This window comes from Pinus tabuliformis, chromosome 1_2 (genome assembly GCF_031772625.1).
Source record: "Pinus tabuliformis cultivar Carrire ecotype Pingquan chromosome 1_2, CPIR1, whole genome shotgun sequence".
Taxonomy (NCBI): Eukaryota; Viridiplantae; Streptophyta; class Pinopsida; order Pinales; family Pinaceae; genus Pinus; species Pinus tabuliformis.
Genome location: NC_142298.1, coordinates 1,126,223,290 through 1,126,247,739, shown reverse-complemented (window position 1 = coordinate 1,126,247,739; position 24,450 = coordinate 1,126,223,290). Strand labels below are relative to the sequence as shown.

The 24,450-nt window shown below is 35.5% G+C and overlaps 2 pseudogenes; both read left to right on the top strand.

Annotated features, from left to right (window-relative positions):
* The first annotated feature begins 391 nt into the window (after positions 1–391).
* LOC149210106 (ABC transporter C family member 8 pseudogene) lies at positions 392–4,968 on the top strand (annotated as a pseudogene).
* A 3,037-nt stretch (positions 4,969–8,005) lies between these two features.
* Positions 8,006–12,824, top strand: LOC149210105 (ABC transporter C family member 8-like; annotated as a pseudogene).
* Positions 12,825–24,450: the final 11,626 nt, after the last annotated feature.

The window sequence follows — 24,450 nt, the reverse complement described above, 5'->3', positions numbered from 1 at the left end:
GACCCTATAACTCTAAGGCTTCTTGCCAACACCTACTCCACTAATGAGCATATAGATCTGTGGGAGAAGAAAATTAGCAAGTCTTTGGAGAAGAACTATATACCAGAGAAAGAGGTGTTGAAAAAAATTGCAGTTAAGGATTTGCAATATTTTTCCTTCTTCCCTTTGCATTTTTAGACTTATGATATCCTGTATTTGAGGATTTCTACCAAAACCTACTCCATTAACGAAATTGTATCTCTGTGGGAAAAGAAATTTGACAAACTCTGCAGAATACCTATATTCCAGAGGAAGAGGTGCTAAAAGAAATTGTAGGTTAACATGGAATATTTTTCCTTGTTCCCCAGCCCTCAACATTAAAGTTTAAATCTTGTACTCTAATGATTACGAGATGCCTCAGACTGTAGCTGCACTCCCTGGACATGTTGTCAATGAAGCAGGGGTCATTCTGGCTTGTGGGGCTACTTTCCTCTGGCAAGATGGGAGAGTTGCAACTATTGAATGTTCGTTTCTCTCTGATATGTCAATGGATATAATCGTCCATGGATCCAGAGGATGTCTGAGCCTGCGTGATTTTGTGATTCCTTACGAGGAAAACTGTGCATCTTTTCAATCTTCATCCAATGTCAAATTTGCAGGAAAGCTCCAGAATGGATGGGATCCGAAGCCCAGTGAGCATAGTGTGTCATAACTGAATTGCCTCAGGAGGTTCTTATGGAGAGTTTTGCTCATGGAGATATGATGGAGATTGGGGAGAGAGGATTGAATATGAGTGGAGGACAAAAACAGAGGATTCAGTTGGCTAGAGCAGTTTATAACGATGCTGACATTTATCTATTGGATGATCCCTTTAATGCAGTCGATGCTCATACAGCTTCAACTCTATCAAATAAGGAGGAGACATTACATAAGAGAGACTCCAAGACTTGCTAATATTGCTTGTCATAGTATGAAAAATCTGGTTTACCTCTGTATCAGATCTGTAAAGATCTTAGAATGAGATCCAGACATATTAATGTGAAAATTTCTGTGCATATTAGATATAAAAGATTTGAGTTTTGGGTTATCAAAGCTATAGATTGAGAACTACATGGATTGCTTGATAGGATGGCTGGCTCGATTTGTATATCAGGATTGCTAGCTTCTTTGTGGTGGTAGTGTGAGATCAATTGGGAATTGCTACTCGTTTCATACTTCAGGAGGGAAATGAATTTCCCATTGATGGTGGTGATGAAGGAACCCAGCAAAAGCACAAAGAATAGCATAGTTGATTGAATAAAAAAATCAATTGTGTAAATACAAATAACACACCCTACAAAGTGATGTCTTCTTGAATATTGATCAATATGAATGATTTTCGTTTGACAGCTCTTGTGTTTTGATTCTTCATGAATAGGAATTGATTCATTCAACTAAAATTGGTATTGTTGATTTTGATGGCACTTCTGTTCTCCAGCTTGATGATTGGGTGTTGTGCCGAATTTACAAGAAAAATGGTCATTCTCAGAGAGTACAAGCGGTAGAATGAGATGAAACTCTGTCTTTTGCCTATATGAACCATACCATCACAAAAAATTGTGTATATATCATTTCACCATAGAAACTGTAAACAGTTTTTAGAGTGATAACTGCATCCTCAAGGTATTCTCTTGCTCCTTTTATTTCTTCCCTCTTGCATTGAAATTTTGTGGAACTCAGTTGAACCCAAAAATCATCCTAAAGTTATATAGGTCAAAAAATTTCCTTAAGTCACAGTGCGGCTTCAAATTTAAACATAAATACATATAAACAGAAGGTAAAGTCTCAATATTCGATTATATGAGCAGATTACATAGCTTATTCAGCTAGCACGAGACCAGACTTGACTACATTAGTCAAATATCTTTCCAACTCCAGTAACTACACCACAGTTCACATCGATTGACTGATGACTTGATCTCCACAGTTATTTACTTACTGTCCAACAAGGAGACCAACATGTTAATCATCTGGATTCTACAGCTGGGAGTGTGACCTGATAAATAATGAGAAACATACATATTGCAGCAATACAAAATGTGCACACAAAGATACTTCACTAATTCTTTATTCACAGGTACCTCTATTTATACACAAACATAGTAGTGGAGTCCTGCTGAAAGATTCCAGCTTCAACAGCAACTAACCTCCCTATTTTAACTCATTAACCTACAGCTAATCATCCTTAATAGCACTTATACATGAGCTATTTGTACTCTAAAACAGAATCCCTAAATAGCCTATTACATTTACGTATTGGAGAGTTATTCTCTAACATGATTAGCAACCAGAGCATAACAGAATTTATTTATTGCTCTAGTACAAGCGAAGTTGAAATGAACTCTGTGAATTGTTCAAAACAACATTTTTGGAAATAATGTTTCCTGACTTGTTCTGAAATTGTACCCATGTTTTCTGGATAAGTTGCATTCTCTTCACTTTGGACAATGTTTTAGACCATAAACTTACAGTCCTGTCTCCAAGACTATATGACAGAATGATTTTGAGACTTTCTTCAAGGTTTAACAGGTAAATATATAAACATTTCCATTATAATTTTACGAGGATAATTCATTTAAACAGGTTGACTAATAATATCAAATATGAGGTCAGCTAATTGTTAACACTATTCAATACTGGAGTACAATTAAGAAAGCATGGTAAGCTCAAGTAGAACTGCAAGATTATTGTGAAAGCCACCATAACTCCTTCCTTTCAGAATAGAATTTGAATTAGTATTTGTGGGATTGCTTGAAAAATGGTTGCTAGCATCTTTGGTGGGTATTGCAGTCATCCATCACATTTTTTATAGTTACCTCTCTTTCCTCGAGGAAAGAAAACAATGGATGATGTCTTATCATTTTCACTACATCCAATGAGTTCTTTTGACAGACTGAGTAGCAGAATGAAATGCCAATACAACACATACCAAAAAGACTAGTATTGTTGTCAAAGTATTAGGAGACAATGTCTATGGATCCAGTTTGAAGCTTGAAGTAAGGGCATGACCATGCAGGATCACACAACATTCACATTTCATAGCTGAAACAATTTCTGCCTCATGTTATAATTCAGTTATTGAGTGGGAAGCCAAGAATTTGTTAAATGTCTTTTTATAGAAGAAATCCAAGTTACTCCATTGAGTAAAGCAGGGTTTTTGAGCCATCAGACTTTCAAATGGTTGGATCCTTTACTACGTCTAGGCTATTCAAAACCATTGGAACTCAAATATATACCGCATTCACCCTCTGAAGATGAAGCATTCACAGCTCAAAAGGCATTTGCAGAAGCATGGGATCTTCAAAAAAACCAAGACCCATTAAACAAATAGACAATATTAAAAGCATTATCAAAATGGTACTGGAAAGATATGGTAGTCAAGGGAGTATTTGCATTTATGAGATCAGCAACAACAATTTCTGGACCTCTATTTATGCAGTCCTTTGTACAATTAGTAGGTAGAGAATAGTCTTTCCAAAATGAAAAAATTATTCTTGTTGGAGGTTTATTTGCAGTTAAGCGCATAGAGTCCTTCTCTCGAAGGCATTGGTACTTCAATTCTAGACGCACAGGTATGCGAATGTGTTCGGCCTTGATGGCAACTATATATCAGAAACAACTTCGGCTATCCAGTCTAGGAAGATGAAGACATGCCACTAGTGAGATTGTAAACTACATAGTTGTAGATGCATATCATTTTGGAGAGTTTCCGTGGTGGCTGCATTGGGGTTGGACCGTCCCTTTGCAAATATCTGTAGCAATGGGCATGCTTTTTGCCACAGTTGGATGGGCAGCTATTCCAGGGTTTCTCATCATCATTCTTACTCTCATTCTAAACAAACCTCTAGCCAAAACCTTCCAGAAGTGCCAAGCTAAGTTCATGAATGCACAGGATGAAAGACTGAGAATAACATATGAAATTCTTAATAGTATGAAAATAATCAAACTACAAGCATGGGAAGAAAAATTTAAAGAGCTGATAGAAAATCTCTGAGCTATGGAGTTCAAATGGTTGTCTTCAGCACAGTTTAATAGAACATATGGTACCATACTCTACTGGATGTCACCCATCATTACTGCATCTATAGTTTTTGCCGGCTGTGCTATCATAGGGGATCCACCGTTAACTGCCACAACCATATTTACAGTTCTTGCAACATTCCGTGTGATACAAGATCCAGTGAGAATGCTACCTAAAGTTTTGGCTATATTAATTCAGGTTAAAGTATCCTTAGATCGTCTGGAAAAGTTCTTACAAGATGATGAGCTGAGACCAGATTCTGTTGTGGGGAAAGCACTTGCCGGATCCCAGTATACCATCAAAATTCATCAAGCCATACTCAGCTGGGATCCAGAATCTTCATTGACAAATCCAACATTGAAGGGAATAAATCTCCACATTAAAACTGAAGAAAAGGTAGCAATTTGTGGCTCAGTGGGATCAGGAAATCTGCTCTGCTATATACAATTCTTGGAGAAATCCCAAAAATTTCAAGATATGTAAGTTGAACATTAACTACTCTTCTTGAGCAAAAGTAACCATTTCATAGTTCAACAAGATTGTAGATGCAGCTTTTTTGCTTTCTATATACATAAATTCTTCCATAAACTTTTTGATTGGACTATGTGCAGGTTGAAGTATATGGCAATGTTTCCTACGTCGTACAAACAGCTTGGATTCAGAGTGGTACTGTCAAAGATAACATACTCTATGGGAAACCAATGGAAAAAATTCAATACAAGAAGGCAATAAAAGCTTGTGCATTAGACAAGGATATAAAGAGTTTTGCTCATGGAGATATGATGGAGATTGGGGAGAGAGGACTGAATATGAGTGGAGGACAAAAACAGAGGATTCAGTTGGCTAGAGCAGTATATAACGATGCTGACATTTATCTATTGGATGATCCCTTCAGTGCAGTCGATGCTCATACAACTTCAACTCTATAAAATAAGGAGGAGACATTACATAAGGGAGACTCCAATACTTGCTAATATTGCTTGTCATAGTATGAAAAATCTGGTTTACCTCTGTATCAGATCTGTAAGGTTCTTAGAATGAGATCCAGACATATTAATGTGAAAATTTCTGTGCATATTAGATATAAAAGATTTGATTTTTGGGTTATCAAAGCTATAGATTGAGAACTACATGGATTGCTTGATAGGATGGCTGGTTCGATTTGTATATCAGGATTGCTAGCTTCTTTGTGGTGGTAGTGTGAGATCAATTGGGAATTGCTACTCGTTTCATACTTCAAGAGGGAAATGAATTTCCCAATGATGGTGGTGATGAAGGAACCTAGCAAAAGCACAGAGAATAGCATAGTTGATTGAATAAAAAAATCAATTGTGTAAATACAAATAACACACCCTACAAAGTGATGTCTTCTTGAATATTGATCAATATGAATGATTTTCCTTTCACAGTTCTTGTGTTTTGATTCTTTATGAGTAGGAATTGATTCATTCAACTAAAATTGGTTTTGTTGATTTTGATGGCACTTCTGTTCTCCAGCTTGATGATTGGGTGCTGTGCCGAATTTACAAGAAAAATGGTCATTCTCAGAGAGTACAAGCGGTAGAACGAGATGAAACTCTGTCTTTTGCCTATATGAACCATACCATCACAAAAAATTGTGTATATATCATTTCACCATAGAAACTGTAAACAGTTTTTAGAGTGATAACTGCATCCTCAAGGTATTCTCTTGCTCCTTTTATTTCTTCCCTCTTGCATTGAAATTTTGTGGAACTCAGTTGAACCCAAAAATCATCCTAAAGTTATATAGGTCAAAAAATTTCCTTAAGTCACAGTTCGGCTTCAAATTTAAACACAAATAGATATAAACAGAAGGTAAAGTCTCAGTATTCGATTATATGAGTAGATTACATAGCTTATTTAGCTAGCACAAGACCAGACTTGACTACATTAGTCAAATATCTTTCCAACTCCAGTAACTACACCACAGTTCACATGGATTGACTGATGACTTGATCCCCACAGTTATTTACTTATTGTCCAACAAGGAGACCAACATGTTAATCATCTGGATTCAAAAGCGGGGAGTGTGACCTGCTTAATAATGAGAAACATACATATTGCAGCAATACAAAATGTGCACACAAAGATACTTCTCTAATTCTATATTCACAGGTATCTCTATTTACACAAACACAGTAGTGGAGTCCTGCTGAAAGATTCGAGCTTCAACAGCAACTAACCTCCCTATTTTAACTCATTAACCTACAGCTAATCATCCTTAACAGCACTTATACATGAGTTGTTTGTACTCTAAAACAGAATCCCTAAATAGCCTATTACATTTATGTATTGGAGAGTTATTCTCTAACATGATCAGCAACCACAACATAACATAATTTATTTATTGCTCTAGTACAAATGAAGTTGAAGTGAACTCTATGAATTGTTCAAAACAAAATTTTTGGAAATAATGTTTCCTGACTTGTTCAGAAATTGTACCCATGTTTTCTGGATAAGCTGCATTCTCTTCACTTTGGACAATGTTTCAGACCATAAACTTGCACTCCTGTCTCCAATACTATATGACAGAATGATTTTGAGACTTGCTTCAAGGTTTAACAGGTAAATATATAAACATTTCCATTATAATTTTATCGGGATAATTCATTTAAACAGGTTGGCTAATAATATCAAAGATCAGGTCAGCTAATTGTTAACACTATTCAATACTGGAGTACAATTAAGAAAGCATGGTAAGCTCAAGTAGAACTGCAAGATTATTGTGAAAGCCACCATAACTCCTTCCTTTCAGAATAGAATTTGAATTAGTATTTGTGGGATTGCTTGAAAAATGGTAGCTAGCATCTTTGGTGGGTATTGCAGTCATCCATCACATTTTTTATAGTTACCTCTCTTTCCTCGAGGAAAGGAAAACAATGGATGATGTCTTATCATTTTCACTACATCCACTGAGTTCTTTTGACAGACTGAGTAGCAGAATGAAATGCCAATACAACACATACCAAAAAGACTAGTATTGTTGTCAAAGTATTAGGAGACAATGTCTATGGATCCAGTTTGAAGCTTGAAGTAAGGGCATGACCATGCAGGATCACACAACATTCACATTTCATAGCTGAAACAATTTCTGCCTCATGTTATAATTCAGTTATTGAGTGGGAAGCCAAGAACTTGTTAAATGTCTTTTTATAGGCAAACGCCATAAATGAATTGCTGTTAATTTTTGAGTTAACATGTTCTTTTCTTAGGTCAGTTACTTCATTAATCCATTAGCTCATTATTAATTCCATTAATTCATTAGCAATCACATTAACCATTATCATATGACAGTAACTAATGAAAGAACATCAAAGTTCAAAGGCTTAAAGCCAGGGCAAAACCCCACAAGGTGGAAAACCCACAGATCTTTTCTTCTTGATAATATCAAATGTTCAGAGAGAGAGAAATCCATAAGTACAATGATACATTAGTCAAAGTCAATAGATTGACTTGCCATAGATGATCCCAATCCACTGTCCAAAAGTCAAAGTCACATCTGCCAAAGTCAATAGCAGTCAACAGTAGTCAAAGCTGCCCTAACCAGTCAGCAGCCAACAGTTAACAAGCCCAGTCAAATCAGCCCAATCTATTCGGTCAAAGGAGAGAGAAATTCACTCTCTCTAGGTAGCCAAAATGCAGTCATCGCAGCCTTCAAAAGTCTGGCCAAAACTTGGTAAATTTGTCCTCCAAAATTTGCACGTGTGGGAGAGAGGTTGCTGCCCAAAGAAAGTTGAATCCATCATGAGAGGAAAGAGAAAATCATGTTCCTGATGATTTAGCACAGTTTAATAGAACATATGGTACCATACTCTACTGGATGTCACCCATCATTACTGCATCTATAGTTTTTTCCAGGTGTGCTATCATAGGGGATCCACCGTTAACTGCACAACCATATTTACAGTGCTTGCAACATTCCGTGTGATACAAGATCCAGTGAGAATGCTACCTAAAGTTTTGGCTATATTAATTCAGGTTAAATTCTCCTTCGATCATCTGGACAAGTTCTTACAAGATGATGAGCTAAGAGCAGATTCTGTTGTGAGGAAAGCACTTGCCGGATCCCAGTATACCATCGAAATTTATCAAGCCATACTCAGCTGGGATCCAGAATCTTCATTGACAAAGGCAACATTGAAGGGAATAAATTTGCACATTAAAACTGGTGAAAAGGTAGCAATTTGTGGATCCCAGCTCCAGTAACTACACCACAATTCACATCGATAGACTGATGACTTGATCTCCACATTTATTTACTTATTGTCCAACAAGGAGACCAACATGTTAATCATCTGGATTCTACAGCTGGGAGTGTGACCTGATAAATAATGAGAAACATACATATTGCAGCAATACAAAATGTGCACACAAAGATACTTCACTAATTCTTTATTCACAGGTACCTCTATTTATACACAAACACAGTAGTGGAGTCCTGCTGAAAGATTCCAGCTTCAACAGCAACTAACCTCCCTATTTTAACTCATTAACCTACAGCTAATCATCCTTAACAGCACTTATACATGAGCTGTTTGTACTCTAAAACAGAATCCCTAAATAGCCTATTACATTTATGTATTGGAGAGTTATTCTCTAACATGATCAGCAACCAGAGCATAACAGAATTTATTTATTTCTCTAGTACAAACGAAGTTGAAATGAACTCTGTGAATTGTTCAAAACAACATTTTTGGAAATAATGTTTCCTGACTTGTTCTGAAATTGTACCCATGTTTTCTGGATAAGCTGCATTGTCTTCACTTTGGACAATGTTTCAGACCATAAACTTATAGTCCGGTCTCCAAGACTATATGACAGAATGCTTTTGAGACTTGCTTCAAGGTTTAACGGGTAAATATATAAACATTTCCATTATAATTTTACCAGGATAATTCATTTAAACAGGTTGGCTAATAATATCAAAGATGAGGTCAGCTAATTGTTAACACTATTCAATACTGGAGTACAATTAAGAAAGCATGGTAAGCTTAAGTAGAACTGCAAGATTATTGTGAAAGCCACCATAACTCCCTCCTTTCAGAATAGAATCTGAATTAGTATTTGTAGGATTGCTTGAAAAATGGTTTCTAGCATCTTTGGTGGGTATTGCAGTCATCCATCACATTTTTTATAGTTACCTCTCTTTCCTCGAGGAAAGAAAACAATGGATGATGTCTTATCATTTTCACTACATCCATTGAGTTCTTTTGACAGACTGAGTAGCAGAATGAAATGTCAATACAACACATACCAAAAAGACTAGTATTGCTGTCAAAGTATTAGGAGACAATGTCTATGGATCTAGTTTGAAGCTTGAAGTAAGGGAATGACCATGCAGGATCACACAACATTCACATTTCATAGCTGAAATAATTTTTGCCTCATGTTATAATTCAGTTATTGAGTGGGAAGCCAAGAACTTGTTAAATGTATTTTTATAGAAGAGATCCAAGTTACTCCATTGAGTAAAGCAGGGTTTTTGAGCCGTCTAACTTTCAAATGGTTGGATCCTTTACTATGTCTAGGCTATTCAAAACCATTGGAACTCAAAGATATACCGTATTTACCCTCTGAAGATGAAGCATTCACAGCTCAAAAGGCATTTGCAGAAGCATGGGATCTTCAGAAAAACCAAGACCCATTAAACAAACAGACAATATTCAAAGCATTATCAAAATGGTACTGGAAAGATATGGTAGTCACGGGAGTATTTGCATTTATGAGATTAGTAGCAACAATTTCTGGACCTCTGTTTATGTGGTCCTTTTTACAGTTAGCAGGTAGAGAACAGTCTTTCCAAAATGAAAAAATTATTCTTGTTGGAGGTCTATTTGCAGTTAAGTGCATAGAGTCATTCTCTCGAAGGCATTGGTACTTCAATTCCAGATGCACAGGTATGCGAATGCGTTCGGCCTTGATGGCAGCTGTATATCAGAAACAACTTTGGCTGTCTAGTCTAAGAAGACGAAGACATGCCACTGGTGAGATTGTAAACTACATAGCTGTAGATGCATATCGTTTTGGAGAGTTTCTGTGGTGGCTGCATTGGGGTTGGACCATCCCTTTGCAAATATCTGTAGCAATTGGCATGCTTTTTGCCACAGTTGGATGGGCAGCTATTCCAGGTTTGCTCATCATCATTCTTACTCTCATTCTAAACAAACCTCTAGCCAAAACCCTCTAGAAGTGCCAAGCTGAGTTCATGACTGCACAGGATGAAAGACTGAGAATAACATCTGAAATTCTTAATAGTATGAAAATAATCAAACTACAAGCATGGGAAGAAAAATTTAAAGATCTGATAGAAAATCTCCGAGCTGTGGATTTCAAATGGTTGTCTTCAGCACAGTTTAATAGAACATATGGTACCATACTCTACTGGATGTCACCCATCATTACTGCATCTATAGTTTTTGTCGGGTGTGCTATCATAGGGGATCCACCGTTAACTGCCACAACCATATTTACAGTGCTTGCAAAATTCCGTGTGATACAAGATCCAGTGAGAATGCTACCTAAAGTTTTGGCTATATTAATTAAGGTTAAAGTCTCCTTAGATCATCTGGACAAGTTCTTACAAGATGATGAGCTGAGACCAGATTTTGTTGTGAGGAAAGCACTTGCCGGATCCCAGTATACCATCAAAATTCATCAAGCCATACTCAACTGGGATCCATAATCTTCATTGACAAAGCCAACATTGAAGGGAATAAATCTGCACATTGACACTGGAGAAAAGGTAGCAATTTGTGGCTCAATGGGATCAAGGAAATCTGCTCTGCTATATAATTACTTGAAAAATGGTTGCTAGCATCTTTGGTGGGTATTGCAGTCATCCATCACATTTTTTATAGTTACCTCTCTTTCCTTGAGGAAAGGAAAACAATGGATGATGTCTTATCATTTTCACTACATCCACTGAGTTCTTTTGACAGACTGAGTAGCAGAATGAAATGCCAATACAACACATACCAAAAAGACTAGTATTGCTGTCAAAGTATTAGGAGACAATGTCTATGGATCCAGTTTGAAGCTTGAAGTAAGGGCATGACCATGCAGGATCACACAACATTCACATTCATAGCTGAAACAATTTCTGCCTCATGTTATAATTCAGTTATTGAGTTGGAAGCCAAGAACTTGTTAAATGTCTTTTTATAGGCAAACGCCATAAATGAATTGCTGTTAATTTTTGAGTTAACATGTTCTTTGATTAGGTCAGTTACTTCATTAATCCATTATCTCATTATTAATTCCATTAATTCATTAGCAATCACATTAACCATTATCATATGACAGTAACTAATGAAAAAACATCAAAGTTCAAAGGCTTAAAGCCAAGGAAAAACCCCACAAGGGGGAAAACCCACAGATCTTTTCTTCTTGATAATATCAAATATTCAGAGAGAGAGAAATCCACAAGTACAATGATACATTAGTCAAAGTCAATAAATTGACTTGCCATAGATGATCCCAATCCACTGTCCAAAAGTCAAAGTCACATCTACTGAAGTCAATAGCAGTCAACAGCAGTCAGAGCTTCCCTAACCAGTCAGCAGTCAACAGTTAACAAGCCCAGTCAAATCAGCCCAATCTATTCGGTCAAAGGAGAGAGAAATTCACTTTCTCTAGGTAGCCAAAATGCAGTCATCGCAGCCTTCAAAAGTCTGGCCAAAACTTGATAAATTTGTCCTCCAAAATTTGCACGTGTGGGAGAGAGGTAGCTGCCCAAAGAAAGTTGAATCCATCATGAGAGGAAGGAGAAAATCATGTGCGTGATGATTCAACACAGTTTAATAGAACATATGGTACCATACTCTACTGGATGTCACCCATCATTACTGCATCTATAGTTTTTGTTGGGTGTGCTATCATAGGGGATCCACCGTTAACTGCCACAACCATATTTACAGTGCTTGCAACATTCCGTGTGATACAAGATCTAGTGAGAATGCTACTTGAAGTTTTGGCTATATTAATTCAGGTTAAAGTCTCCTTCGATCGTCTGGACAAGTTCTTACAAGATGATGAGCTGAGACCAGATTCTATTGTGAGGAAAGCACTTACCGGATCCCAGTATACCATCGAAATTAATCAAGCCATACTCAGCTGGGATCCAGAATCTTCATTGACAAAGCCAACATTGAAGGGAATAAATCTGCACATTAAAACTAGAGAAAAGGTAGCAATTTGTGGCCCAGTGGGATCAGGGAAATCTACTCTGCTATATGCAATTCTTGGAGAAATCCAAAAAATTTCAGGAGATGTAAGTTGAACATTGACTACTCTTCTTGAGCAAAAGTAACGATTTCATAGTTCAACAAGATTGTAGATGCAGCTTTTTTGCTTTCTGTATACATAAATTCTTCCATAAACTTTTTGATTGGACTACGTGCAGGTTTAAGTATATGGCAATGTTGCCTACATGGCACAAACAGCTTGGATTCAGAGTGGTACTGTCAAAGATAACATACTCTATGGGAAACCAATGGACAAAATTTAATACAAGAAGGCAATAAAAGCTTGTGCATTAGACAAGGATATAGAGAGTTTTGCTCATGGAGATATGACGGAGATTGGGGAGAGAGGATTGAATATGAGTGGAGGACAAAAACAGAGGATTCAGTTGGCTAGAGCAGTATATAACGATGCTGACATTTATCTATTGGATGATCCCTTCAGTGCAGTCGATGCTCACCCAGCTTCAACTCTATCAAATAAGGAGGAGACATTACATAAGAGAGACTCCAAGACTTGCTAATATTGCTTGTCATAGTATGAAAAATCTGGTTTACCTCTATATCAGATCTGTAAAGATCTTAGAATGAGATCCAGACATATTAATGTGAAAATTTATGTGCATATTAGATATAAAATATTTGAGTTTTGGGTTATCAAAGCTATAGATTGAGAACTACATGGATTGCTTGATAGGATGGCTGGTTCGATTTGTATATCAGGATTGCTAGCTTCTTTGTGGTGGTAGTGTGAGATCAATTGGGAATTGCTACTCGTTTCATACTTCAAAAGGGAAATGAATTTCCCAATGATGGTGGTGATGAAGGAAACCAGCAAAAGCACAGAGAATAGCATACTTGATTGAATAAAAAAATCAATTGTGTAAATACAAATAACACACCCTACAAAGTGATGTCTTCTTGAATATATGAATGATTTTCCTTTCACACTTCTTGTGTTTTGATTCTTTATGAATAGGAATTGATTCATTCAACTAAAATTGGTATTGTTGATTTTGATGGCACTTCTGTTCTCCAGCTTGATGATTGGGTGTTGTGTCGAATTTACAAGAAAAATGTTCATTCTCAGAGAGTACAAGCGGTAGAACGAGATGAATCACCAAGTGCAGATGAAGTGATGGCTTCTTTACGTGATATTGATCAGCAAAACAAACCGCAACTGCCCAAAATTACCTCTTTCAGTGGGTTTTTTTAGAGTGACGATCCTTTCATAGATGGTTTTTTAAACGATGAAGCCATGGATGGCAATGGAAACAGCGGCAGACTACCTCAAGTCCAGTCCTCCAACCTCTCTCACAACAATTTCAGCAATAACAACGACAACAATAGCGATTGCCGATATGAAGTTGTCCCAAAACAAGAAGAATTAGCAGTGGAAAATGACAAAAAATTCAATTCTCTCAAGAAGACCACTCCTTAGCATATGGGGACGATGAAACCAACCCTGCAAAGAGATTCAACAACATGCAGAACAACTACAGCGACAACGTCAACAATAATGTTTCAGCCTTGCTTAATTCAATGCAGCCCAATCAAAATTTCCAACAGCAGAACTTCCTAAGCGCATTGAATGACAGTCAACAGAATTCAGACTTCCCTACATTCAGAACATGCATTGGACCACCTAAGCAAACAGAAAAAAATACTTCAAGTCCAGACGCACAGGTATGCGAATGCGTTTGGCCTTGATGGAAGCTGTATATCAGAAACAACTTTGGTTGTCCAGTCTAGGAAGACGAAGACATGCCACTGGTGAGATTGTAAACTACATAGCTGTTGATGCATATCGTTTTGGAGAGTTTCCGTGGTGGCTGCATTGGGGTTGGACCGTCCCTTTGTTTAACTTCATCTTCAACTAGGCAATCTTTAAGGTATCTAAACAAGTTCAATGGATATTTATGACTACTTTTATTCCATTTCATAGCCACTTTAACCCCTGAATAGGGTTTTCGGCATGGCTTCCTCAATTTAAACTCATTATCATCGACCCTTGCTTTCAAAATAGCCCATTCACATTTCAATATTCTTCCACACACTATGCCTTACAGCGTTTCCTTTGCAACATTAGGTGCAAATGCTAGTTAAAAATAAGTGAATTTATAGTTTCCGGGTCTCTTCTATATATATATATATATATATATATATATATATATATATATTAGCATGCTCACATTAAAAAAATCTAGTTCATAAAATTTCATAAGTTTTTATTAAATACATATATTAATTATTAATAATATTAAAAATTAATGTTATTAATGTTATTATTAATAATATTAATATAATTCTAAAAGGTATCTCAATTGATTCTATTGTTCAGTAATTTTTTAATTGAAAAGATACTAGGTCAAATCTTCTCGACGTCGCTTTGGGATTTACTAATAAGAAAATCAATAATATTAATTATATTATTACTATTATATTAATTAATAATAATAAAAACATTTAATACAAAAAAATGTAATAAATAAATAAATTTAAATGGTTTAGAACAAATAAATAAATAAATTTAAATTTAAAAACGGTGAAAATTTTAAATGGTTTAAATTCTAGCTAAAATCACCTAACGCTCAAACGAAGTTGGTATAAAGACACAAGGGCTTGGTTAAACCATTGGGAAGATCGACGAGAATGTTGCATTTCAAAACATTAATAACATTAAAAATATTGTTACTTCTAAGTTCAAAGAAAAATTGTGGTGTGAGAAAGATTCAGGAGCTAAAAGAAAATTAAGATATTATAAGGAGGTCATCTACCCCACCCTAGAAGATCAAAAGTATCTCTCTATTTTAACTAGCTCAAAGAAGAAAATTAATATAGCCAAGATTAGAACGAACACTCATGAGCTCCATAGTGAAACTGGTCCTTGGGCAGTTCCTAAAACACCATGGATGGAAAGGATCTACCATATCTGTGAGAATATGAACATCGAGGATGAAAATCACTTCCTCTTAGAGAGCCCCACATACAACCACATTAGATCTCAGTTTCATAACCTTTGCTGCAATACTGGCCTTCCTAGCCTTTTAGGATGTCAAAATTATAGTGAGCTCAGGAGGCTTCTCTCCAAGCTTTTCGAGCATAGGAATAAAATCTTAAATCAAACTAAATAATTCATTTATTTAGGTTCGATAGACCAAAATTTGGTCTTAGTGGACGTTAACCACCATCATCATCATCAATAAATTTAAATTTAAATTTAAATGGTTTAATGTGGCCAAAAAAAAATTAAATGGTTTATAAATTATTATTTTATAGTTTTTTTAATGACAAAAAAATCAAAATATAGACAAAAACTTAAAAGAAAATGAATAATAGATAATATTTTTTTCAAAAATAAATTCATATAAATAAAATGAAACGAAATAAGCATTTGCTAATTCATAAATTCATTTACTATAATCTCATTTGATTATATTAAATTTTAAAAAATATAACATGTAAAACTATAAATATAACGATTTACAATTTTTTATTGTATGATATATTTCAAAAATTGATAATTAAATTAAAAAAACTAATTTTATATTTTTACTTCATCTATTTTACTTATAATTAATTTACAATATAATGTATTTCAAATTTTAAAAATAAAAATACATTTCAAAACATCAACCATAATTTCTAAATTTCATAATTTGTTAATCATAGAGGAACTTATCATGAAACTTATTAATACAAACAATTTACTTCATAAGTAAAATATTTCAATGTCAACTAATATATACAATGAAAATAAATAAATTTTCATGGTTAAAACATTTTTAAGCATTTCAAATAATGTTATTATTTTATGTTTGGGCTATATTTTTTTGTTAATTTTGTCTTTGATATGCAAACATTTTCTTTTTTAATTTTGCATTTAAAAAATACTTACATAAGAAATTATATCACTCTAAATATTTCTTAGATTTGTGATTAAACTAGATTTGTCCACTTTAAATTTGCTATTATCACTACCTTGGCAACATACAAATATATGTATAAGTTGTTGCCACGATTATAGGAAAATACCTTGTTATATATGGTATGGAAAACTTTGTTATTAATTGAAGAAGACGTAGCATTCACAACTTGTAGCCCACATTCTCCTAGAGTGAGCAGAAGATTGGAGTACACAATCTCATCTTCGAACATGTTGAGGGAGGCCTTAACACAAGAATGGATGGAATTTATTTCAGTAGTGAAGACATGTAGGAAAATACCTTCTTATATATTTGCTTATATATAAATGAATGTTATCAATAATAATGAGAAACTTATCATGAAGGAACTTATTAGAATTGGAATAATCTAAAATTGCTAGGAAATTGGTGGGTGGGGAGCCATGTGAATCTAATTTTTTTAATTTATTAAAAGTAATGGACCATTTTGCTAAATAAAATTTGCTTATATATAAATGAATATTATAAATAATAATGAGGAACTTATCATGCAGGAATTTATTAGAATAAGAATAATCTTAAATCTCTAGAAAATTGGTGGGTAAGGAGCTACATATTCCCTATCTATTTTTTTAAATTTATTAAAAATCAATACAACCAAACAAACTTTGTAATTGATAAACATTAAAATTAAATATATACTTAACATATTCCCTTGAGAATCAAACTAAATTTCTATCCCCTAAATATGATTATTTGATTATAAAATCAAATAATCATTGACGTTGTCTTATGGTAGTAGGGTTGTTTGATTATGAAATCGAGTACTATATACAACCAGGCCGTTGACGTTTGTCCTTATACTAAAGGACAGCCGTGTGACAGTTAGTGTGATTGAAATATTTATGCATGAGCTTGAACTTAGGCCAATTCATCAACAATATTAATTCGAGTCATCCACTGATATATACACATCGTATCCCCCACATACACACACACACACACACATATATATATAAATAATATCGCTGGTTGATTATGACACCGGTTTACTATTTGTTTGGATGGAAAGAGGACGTGAGTCACCATCATTGGAATAGCCTTATTTCCAATTTATTAAATTTAATAAAAATTTAATGGATTAAATTAAATTTATTTGAAAAATTAATAGTTTTATTTATAATATTTTAATTCAATATTTTTTTTACAATATCTTAATTTAAATTTTCAATATTTTAAGTTAATTATTTATTATAATTATTATAATGGTGGCATGAAAAGACTTTGTAAAGAACATTGTCATGTTATATTTAAAAATAATAAAATAATATTTATACTAATATATTAAACAATGGTAAACATTATCATGTTATATCTAAAAATAATAAAATAATATTTACACTAATATATTAAAAAATGGTGATAATAGAAATTAATTTTCAAAACCTCTTATAAATAAAATGTTTCAACTTCCATCTTAATTTTAATGTTAACCATAAATAAAATATTTAAATGTCCATATTAGTAACATAATTTAATATCTTTCACCCGGATGCGGGTGTCCTGACGTGCCATTAAGGCATTCCCGCGCCTCTACACCTGTGTCAAGGCCGAGGCAGCAAGCAGGTACGAGATAGCGATGAAGACAAGAAATTATTTAATGCTACAGGCAAACGGAATTAAGGAAAGGCAAAGCACGGTAGAGGTTGCATTCAAGCCGAGCGAGCCTACTCCGGTCTCGAGGAGATCTGGTGTAATGGAGTCTTGTACGCGGCATATGGTGATGGCGAAGTCCTGGTTATATAACAACACCGCTCAGACCTGCAATGTTCAGGGAATGTTGTTTGACGTGGGCGGTGAGCAAAATATTGATCTGCAGTATTGTCTCAAGGAAACTGAGCAAAGTCTCAAAACGCTCAAGTTGGAAGCCGTGATGCGTCGAAGAGGAGTGCCTCGTTGAGGCGGTCGTTCAGGGGTTCGCAATGGGATTAAAGGGGAGGAGCCGCACCCAATAGCTCCTATGGCTGCCATACCCCCCTCGTCATCTAGCTCTGAGGAGGAATTTCTGTTTTTGCCGGATTCCTACCAGACATTCCGCCTCCGAATTCCCAGAAGGATCCTTCAGTCGGATGTAATTGTCAATTTCTCTGTGTATCTTTCAGAAGCGCCTCCAGTTAATCCCTCATGGTCCTCCCCTGCTTCCGATAGCCTCCAGAGCAGCGAAATTCTTCTGGGGGACATGCAGCCGGCTCCGGAACAGGAGAACTCAACACAGGATGAATCAGTGCAAGAAATTCTACCATTAATAAACCGTGTTCAGAATAGAAATGAGGAACAAGATTCAGTTCATCCGGGTTCGGAGGGGCATCTTCAGGATGGTGAGGAGTCTGTCATTTGGCTTGATCCGCCCAGCCCGATGCAGAGGCAACCGCCAACGTCGCCCAGTCACCTAACCTGAATATGTTCGAAGGCGTTTCTCAAGGTTTTTTGCATACTTGTTCATGTCTTTGTTGGTTAAATCCTCAATCTCGCTCAGTTCCTGTTCTCAGCCCTATAGTGGCAGCTTGTTAAAAGTTAGAGTCAGCAAGTTAATAGAGTCTGTTTTTTGGCTATCCAAAACTGTATGTTGTCCAAGGAACTCATTTGGACAATTTTTTGTAATGATGTCTCAGAGGTCTGATAGTCTGTCCTAGTTGTCTCTGTTAGAGGGTGGCCTCGTCCCCCTTGGATGATGTAAACTATGTAAATATTTTTCTTACTTAATATAGAAGTAGCCTTTACCCAGAAAAAAAAAAACATAATTTAATATCTTTCACATAGAGATATAATGAAATTTAAATTATTATTTTTATGTGTAGTTTATTCAATTCTTAGCAAGGACTTGATATGTGGTATTTAAATAAATTACTTAAAAAAAATCAATGTGAATCATAAATAAAACATTTATCTTATATATAGAGATATCTTATTTCATTGATAGCTACTTTGTAATTCAATGTATGGGGAGGGTTAGCTAGTTCCTTCCATTTATAAGTGTTTTTAATGAGTTGATATTTAATATTAAAAAAATTATTAATAAAAAATATCAATGTAAATATCTATATTTTTTTTTATAGAGAGAAAGACTATATTTATATTGTATAAAGCAAATAAAAAACATTTTTTTTATTAAAACATTTTTATTAGTGTGTTGGTTAAAATGAAGGATATGAGTGAATTTTTTGTTTTGCTCACCATGGAGTTAACCATCTATGTTAACTCGTGATCTATCAAGCTCTTAGAAAATCAAATTTCTAAAAAAAATTGATCTTTCCCAATGTTTTACAAGGGCTACATAGTAGCTAGTATCTGCCACTTAGTTTAAATATAGTTTAATTAAACTAAAAAACAATAAATACAAAACAAAACAACTAATAAAATATTGTATGGTTGAATGTCATCACGAAAAATTAAGAAAAGAAAGTTTTGGCCACAACTTTTTATTATTTTCCTTCGTAATTTTTTTATAATATTTTATGAGGCTTTTTTAATTGTAAAAAAATTATTATACTTCAATTGTTAAATTAGCAATGATATATTTATTATTATTATTATTAAATACATATTAATATATACACTTTAATATATATGTTTATTATCTATGTGTGTTTTATATTTTATTAATATATATAATTTTTTTATAATTAAATTTATTAAAATATTTTTTTAATATAATAATAAGTCACTTTAAATTGAAAATATGGAGAAAAAATTACAAGCCTTGAAAATGGAAATAATAGGAAAAATAATAAATAATAAAAATAAGAAAGTTAAATAAAAAAGAAATAAAATAAAAATGAAAAATTAGTAATTAACAGAAATGGAAGTTACTAAACAGCCTATAATAAGACCTCAACCAATCACTTTACAAATAAATAAATTTAAATAATAATAAAAATAACAAAAATTGAATTCCTAATATTAAACTATAAATAAACAATATAATTTTTTGGTAAAAAAAAACTAAATGTGTAATATCATAATATCATAAGTACCGCAAGTACAATAAAATAAAAATTAACATGAATCTATATCAATAATAACATACTATATCTTAATTCGAGAGGGAGAGCTCTCGGGTCTAAGGTTTGAAGGAGAACGGCTTCATCTGCAACCTGAGTACTTACTCTGGAGAAGAACAGAGCCAGAGCGGCAGAGCTTCGCAGAAGAGGGCAGATTCTGACCCGATAGATGGAAAACGCGGGGTCCATTGGGACCCCATCATACAAACAGATAATGATGAACAAGGAGAAGACTGCACAGGATGGAGTGCAGATATCAGGGTCTGAGAAGTCAGGTAAGGAGAATCTGACCAATAAGGGGAAGAGGACTAATGAGGGAAAAAATACCAAGAAATAGAAAGAAATCATCGGAAGTAATAGTACAGTGAACAGAGACAGTACAGATCCTTCCCAAGCACAGGTCTCACAAGGATACAAGCCGGAGAAGGAATAAGCAACAGAAGAGGAGGAGGATCTAAACCAAGACAACGCGGAACAAGGAGGAACAACGTCAACAACCATTGGAAAAAAGACCTAGGGTCCATGCAAACCCAAAGCCGCTAACACCCTAAGGGTAATAATTTCTGACCCGAAACTTCAAGCGTACCGTGACCACATGGTTGAACATGCAGTGATCTGCAGGTTCATGGGGTTCTGGCCAACAGAAAGAGCACTGTGCATGTGGATAAAGCAACAATGGAAACCCAAAGGGGATGTAAGGCTACACTTAGGAGCCAAGGGATTCTTTACAGTAGTTTTTTCCAATCTGGAAGACAAGGATCGAATATTTGATGGAGGACCGTATTTCTTTGCCTCTGCAGGTCTTTACATGTGACCATGGAAACCCAACTTCGCGCCAGAACAGGAAACCTTCAAACAGGTACTGGTCTGGATTCGCCTATTCTCTCTTCCGATTGACTATTGGGGACATGCAGCACTGGAACAGATAGGCAACAAGTTAGGTACCTTCATCAAGGCCTCAAAAGCGACATTACAAAAAAGATATACCTCTTGTGCTAGAATCTGTGTAGAGATGGATGTTTCGGGAGCACTTCATGAGGGCCTATGGTTGGAATATAGAGATGAAGTGTATTTTCAAGCCATAGACTATGAGCAGATCTCGTTCCATTGCAAGAAGTGTCATGAGCATGGAGATTTGATCAAAGAATGCCCAATGAACAAATTGGTAGAGAAAACCAAGGAAAACAAAGGAGATAAGAATAAGGAAGCCTTTGTATGACCGAATGCAAGACATAGAGCAAATAAAAAACGATAGACTTGTTAGAAAATTATATATTACGGAGCAATGGAACACATAAAATATTGCAGAAATATAAACACAGAAAACACACAAAACAAGAGAGACACAGATATACGTGGTTCACCCAGTTTGGGCTACGTCCACCCCGAATAGCCAGTCCTTCCTTTCTATTATCCAGCAAAATGAAGAGACACAACCTACAACAAATTCGTTGTAATATCCTCTGTTTTCTCTCACGGTCTCACCTCTTTGTTTCTCGCTCACAGAATACACATCTATCACACAGCCTCAAATACAATACCCTCATACAAAGAGAGGGGTTTCCTTCTAGGGAAAAAAACCATAAACTAAACATAAGTTCTACTGTCAGATCATCCGCCTAATGAACGGCCCAGATTGACTAGAAATTACTATACTTTTACAAGGCAATTTTACAACTATTTTTAGCTTCGGGGGTGCTGCCCCCGAAACCCCCCACCAGGGGGGGCTCCCAAAGGTCGCAGCCGGCCCCCCCTGGACCCCCCCTGCAGCGAATATTTTACGGGCGGCGTTGCCGCCCCCATTTCGAACTGGGGTCCTATGTGGTGATACCTTTTAATATAGAAGATAATCAGGCTCCACACCCAACAATCTCCCACTTGGAGACTGATTGTAGCAACTCCACCGCTGCTCCATTTGTTGGACAATGACTCCTCTTTGGACCTGGTTGTTTCTCATCTTCATCGTCATCCTTGAAGACCAACTGAAACTGAACATATTCTCATTTTCTCCCTGGTTACAACTTTTGTTAGCATATCTGCAGGATTCTGGCTAGTGTGTATCTTTTCCAGCTTCAACTCTCCATCTTCCAACACTGATCGTATGAAATGGTACTTGAGATGTATGTGTTTAGTCCTGGAATGAAATGCTGAGTTCTTTGCAAGATGAATGGCACTTTGGCTATCACTGTATAACGTGCCCATATCATGCTCCTTACCCAATTCACCCATAAACCTTTGTAACCAAATCATTTCTTTACTAGCCTCTGTAGCAGCAACATACTTTGCTTCTGTTGTTGAAAGTGCAACAACACTTTGGATTTTTGAAACCCAACTGACAGCTGTTCCTCCAACAGTAAATACATATCCTGTAGTGCTCCTCCTGTTATCTCTGTCACCTGCCATATCTGCATCAACATATCCTTGTAGGGAGATGTTTGAACCACCAAAGCATAATGCTTGATTTGTGGTACCTTTCAAATATCTGAGAATCCATTTCACTGCCATCCAATGTTCCTTTCCTGGATTGTTCATGTACCTGCTTACAACTCCCACTGCATGTGCAATATCAGGCCTTGTGCAGACCATTGCATACATTAAGCTTCCAACTGCTGATGCATATGGAACTTTAGACATATAATCCATGTCTTCTTGGGTCTTTGGGCACATTTCCTTGCTAAGTTTGAAATGGCTAGCAAAAGGTGTACTAACTGGTTTTGCATTGTGCATGTTAAATCTTTTCAACACCTTTTGTATGTACTCATTCTGAGACAATGTTAATTTACGATTTTTCCTATCTCTAGTTATTCTCATACCAAGGATTTGTTTTGTAGCTCCCAAATCCTTCATTGCAAATGAATTTGCCAATTTTCTTTTGAGCACATTTATTTCCTGCATGTTAGATCCTGCAACAAGCATGTCATCTACATACAATAACAATATAATATAGCTTCCATCATTTTTGTTTTTCAAATAAACACAATGATCAGAGTGACATCTAGTATAACCTTGTTCAGACATAAACTTGTCAAATTTTAGATACCACTACCTTGGAGCCTGTTTTAAGCCATACAAGCTCTTCTTCAACCTGCACACTAGTTTCTCCTTCCCTTTCACCTCATATCCTTGTGGCTGCTACATATATATCTCTTCCTCCAAATCCCCATGGAGAAAGGTTGTCTTTACATCTAATTGCTCAAGATGCAAATCTTCAGCTGCTACAAGACTTAAAATGGTTCTGATTGAAGTCATTTTAACAACAGGAGAAAATATTTCATCAAAATCAATACCTTTCTTCTGTGCAAACCCCTTCACCACAAGTCTAGCTTTATACCTCTGTTTTCCTCCATCTTCTTCCTTCAGCTTGTAAACCCATTTATTCTTCAATGTAGTTTTTCCTACAGGCAACTTGACTAAATCCTAAGTCTGGTTATGCATTAAGGAGTCCATCTCTTCTTCCATGGCTACCTCCCACTTCTTCCTGCTTTCAATCTGCATTGCTTCTTCATAACATTCGGGTTCACCGGAATCAGTCAACAATAAATAATATAATGAAGGAGAGTATCGTTCAAGGGGTCTACTTATCCTGGTAGATCTTCTAACACCACTTTCAGGTGTTTGAGGTGCCTGTTGTTTTTGTGGTGGTTGTTGTTGTTGTGGTTGTTGATTATTATTATTTTCAGGCACCTTTCCTTTTTCAGTGATTTCATCAAGAACTGCGTATTCCTTGTTTTCCTTTTCCTGTTTCTTTTCCTGCAACTGATTCTTATACAAGACCTTTTCATTGAATATTACATCTCTACTCCTAATGATTTTGTGATTTTCGTAATCATATAAGCGATAACCAAAATCATTAACACCATATCCAATAAAGGTACATTTCTTTGACTTTGCCTCAAGCTTTGTTCTATTTTCTTTATCAATATGGACAAAGGCCTCACAACCAAAAGGCTTTAAAATAGAGTAGTTTACCTTTTTACCTGTCCATGCTTCCTCTGGAACACCACCATCCAAGGAACTTGAAGGCCCTCTGTTTATTAGATAAACAGTAGTATCTACAGCATCTGCCCAAAACTGTAAAGGCAATCCTGCATGCAATCTCATGCACCTTTCACGCTCCATGATTGTTCTGTTCATTCTTTCTGACACACCATTTTCTTGTGGTGTTCTTGGAACTATCTTCTCTC